This window comes from Helianthus annuus, chromosome 16, assembly GCF_002127325.2.
Source record: "Helianthus annuus cultivar XRQ/B chromosome 16, HanXRQr2.0-SUNRISE, whole genome shotgun sequence".
Lineage (NCBI taxonomy): Eukaryota > Viridiplantae > Streptophyta > Magnoliopsida > Asterales > Asteraceae > Helianthus > Helianthus annuus.
This window is the reverse complement of record NC_035448.2, coordinates 56,906,061-56,909,966: the sequence shown is the minus strand read 5'-3', so window position 1 is coordinate 56,909,966 and position 3,906 is coordinate 56,906,061. Positions and strand designations below refer to the sequence as shown.

The 3,906-nt window shown below is 36.6% G+C and overlaps 1 long non-coding RNA gene across 2 annotated transcripts; it reads left to right on the top strand.

Annotated features, from left to right (window-relative positions):
• The first annotated feature begins 1,050 nt into the window (after positions 1-1,050).
• Positions 1,051-3,580, top strand: LOC110917871. 2 transcript variants are annotated; one of them, XR_002580914.2, is made up of 3 exons: positions 1,051-1,478; positions 1,623-1,736; positions 2,557-3,580. It is a non-coding gene; the product is annotated as an uncharacterized LOC110917871 (long non-coding RNA). The 2 variants fall into 2 exon arrangements; XR_002580913.2 differs by having other exon boundaries at positions 2,545-3,580.
• Positions 3,581-3,906: the final 326 nt, after the last annotated feature.

Here is a 3,906-nt window from a genome sequence, read left to right as displayed (position 1 = left end):
CCGTCTGAAATTTTTAAATTATATAGGTCTGCCCCCGCCAATTATTTTGCCTAAAAATTTCCTACTCCTACCAAGTTTATTGTCCAAAAAGGTATAATAAGAAAAAATAAAAATACGGACAGTGAATTGATTGAATAGAAAAATAATAAGTTTATTATGTTGATTAAAAGAAAAGGAAAACACAAAATAAATGAAAACACCATTTTGGTAAATAGTTTTGAATGAACACCAAAATGGTAAATACTTTTTCCACCAACACTACTTTGGAAAAAAAAAACTCTAAAAAATAGTTCAATCGGGTGCGGTATTGACCAAACAATTATCTATATCTTAAAATGAAAGGTCGGTGCTTAATGCATGAGCACGACTTTCACCCCTCAACTTTTCCTTTTAGCATCTTTAGTCCCTTTCATTTAGGGCTGTAAACGAGCCGAGTCGAGCCGAGCCGAGCTAGACCTAGCTCGAGCTCGGCTCAAACTCGATTCGAGCTGGCTCGGCTCGAGCTCGAATTTCAAATCGAGCTGAGATTTGAGGCTAGAGCTCGACTCGATTAGAATTCGAGCTAGCTCGGCTCGGCTCGATCTAGCTCGAACTAACAAAAATCCGCAACATTTACTACTTAAAAGCCCTTAAAAATGAATTTCTTCATAAACCAAGGGCCATAATTGCCATTTAATTTAATTATATGACTAAATATGCAAGTGTAAATAATTAATTCACTTTGTACATTGTCTTTACCTTCTTTTATAGGGGAGATACTCACTTAGTTTTTGTTTTCTAAGCGATGTGGGACAAAAAAATGAAGGATGTAAACCTTATCGAGCCAGCTCACGAGCTCACGAGCCGAGCCAGGCCAAGCTCGAGCTCGGCTCGTTTATAAACCGAGTCGAGCCGAGCTGGCTCGTTTACAATCGAGCCAATTTCGAGCCGAGCTTTCTTCGAGCTTTTTTCGAGCGAGCTGCGAGCCACGAGTTTTTTGAACACCCCTACTTTCATTCACATGTCCGTACAGTCTCTTTCGTATTCTTTAGTCTTTATCACCTGCTTTGCTACAGGCTACAAGCAAATGTTCTCCTCCATCTCCGATCTCTTTTCTCTACAAGCAAATCTGAACCAAGTGAATAATTATGCCGATGGTGATTTCGTTGTGTCTATGGAGATTATGAAATTGATTCTGAATTGAGTATTGCGTGAAGTATACCAGTAAGCATCTAGGGTTTTTCTTCCTTTGCTCGATTGTTATCCGCGTTGCTGAGAAGAGATTAAGCAAAGTCCACGTTGCAGACCGCAACCGCCACCGGTCATTCCATCTGACGAGGATCCCGCCATCTCCTTTGTTCGGTTCACCGGCGAGATGTCCAGAAGCCGATCTGCCACTTCTGATTCAAATCAGAGAAGACGAGTATGTCGTGGCAACCAACTTGCTCGCAGCAAAGAGGTCATGTCTTTATATATCATTGATCTTTTGATTGTTCTTGGTAAGTATATGATTGTTCATCTCTAGACACTATGATTCAACTTGATTGAAGTTTACATTTAAACTCAACTTATGTATTAACTGAGTATAAACTAGGGCTAGAAATTTGGGGATTAAATTATTAAGTTATGTTTCATTTTGCCAGTTGTTTGGAAGTGAAGCAAGAATGGCAAGAACTAAACAACCCAAAGTTGCCACTGAAGAAGCTAAGAACTGTTTGAAGACGACGATGAGTTTAGAAAGTTTAAACTCGATGATGGTAATGTGTCGTCATTATCTTGGATAACAAGTTTCCTGTTTTTTACAGGTTCATTGCACTATAAATATATATTTGTTTATAACTCAAATTTAGTTAAAATGAAGTACCTGTTTGATGGTGGTTGTTTTTGAAATCCATTCATCAACTCAACAATTGGAAACCTTATGTTGGAAAACTAATCTTAGTATTTACTTACTATGATGAAGTTGAAACTAGGTTTTAAGTACCTAACATTTTCAATAAGCTGGCATCTTCAGCTGATATAACCTGAGCAAAATCCAAGGCCTCTATAACACTTTAAAAATATTTCGTTTTCTTCTTTTGGCTTTTAGTCTTCATTATCATCATTATTATCGTCATCTTTGCTACCTTTCTCTGTTTTTGCTGCAAGAACTTTGAATTTGTAATAAGATTTGGGTATAGTGGCGTGCTGTTTTTACAAGGTGAAGTTACAACAAGCAAATGCAAGTGACATAGTAACAACCCTTGGCCCTGTCCTTATTTTACACTTTGATGCTACGAAGTTAGAAACCAATTCACACTCAATCTGCCCTTTTCTAAACTTTACCTTAAACGAGATAACTCAACAATGGAAAGACGATTATGATGGTGATAATGATGTGAACAACGATTTTTCTTTGCATTGGAAGAGGGAACTGAAAAGCCGTATAAATGATCATCTTTCATTGTATAAAATCTTATGCACCTTTTGTTTAAAATTTGTTGTTATCACCAGATTAGGAATTTCAATTTTTTCTTCGGTTTCGCGACTATTTACGTGTGGTGATAATCATTATCATCATTGTAGTTTTGTTTGTAGGGGGTGTTTGGATACACATATTCAAGGTGGCAGATGCATTGAAGGAACGGGGGATTGATTTGAGTAGAAATGTAATTGGGGTTCTTAAGAGTGGGGCTGCAATAAATTTCTGGAAGGATTGCTGGATCGGGTCTGACCCACTAGAATTATAATTTCCAGCTTTGTATGAGATAGAAAGTTCTAAAATGTGTTGTATTGCTGAAGGTTGAAATGGATCCTAGATGGAATAACCTGGTCATGGAGTTGGAAAAGGTAGCCAAACATGATAGCAGAATTTAGAGAATTTACCCAAATTGTAATGTTGTGTTAGAAAGTAGTGTTTGGGGTAGGGGAAGATAGGTAGCAATGGGCGATAGATATAACGAGGGGTTCACGATCAAAAGTTTGAAGGGCATAATTCAGGAGTTGTGTTGGGAAGTTCATGCACAGGTCTATGCATGGAATAAGTGGGTTCCAAAAGGAAGTTGATGTGCTCGGGTGGCAAGCGAGATCGGACCTGCTCCCAACACTTGCGACCCTAGCTAAAAGAAAATTATTATTTCCATCAATTTGTGTCTGATATGTGGGGTATATGAAGAAACAACGTAACATGTGTTTGTACCATGTGCGTGGGCGCAATCGGTATGGCAAATTGTTTCATAATGGTGCAAGATACTTGCATTTTTTGCCTTTCATGTGAAAAACTTGCTGGGAATGCATAGATACATTAATGTGTCCACGAAAAGATCAGCCATGCTAAAAATTCGGTCACGATGTGGGTTTTGTGGAAGAACCGGAATGAGCGGGTGTTTAATGAGAGGATGTCGTCATTGCAAAAAATTGTGGAAGAGATCAAAGTCCTTCTATGGATCCGAAACACGTCAAGAATGGTTACTCTAACCTGGGTTGTATGTTGTAACATTGATGCATATAATGATGTACATAGGTGAATGACTTTACCTTTTTGCTTTCCCTGTTTTGAATAAAATACTTTGTTGGCGATTGTATACCCGGATTTTTAATTTATATTTTTATTTTCCATTAACCCTTGTCTAATAGTGATTTATTTTAGTATGTTCATAAGATGAAAAAATAAATTTTATTTTAGTGTATGTATTTGATAATAGTATTTATATTTTGTATGTGGCGAAGTATATACATGTAAGTGTATAAGTATTATAAAGTTATTATTAATTTATGATAAACTTATATTATGTAATGTACGTTTTTAATTTATAATAGTTGTATAAATTAAATATATAATAATTATATTTGTAAAAAAATGTTTTTGGAAACCCCAACGTAAATATTTTAACAAATTAATGGGTATACCCGATACCCACGGGTAAACCCGATACCCGACGGGTAATT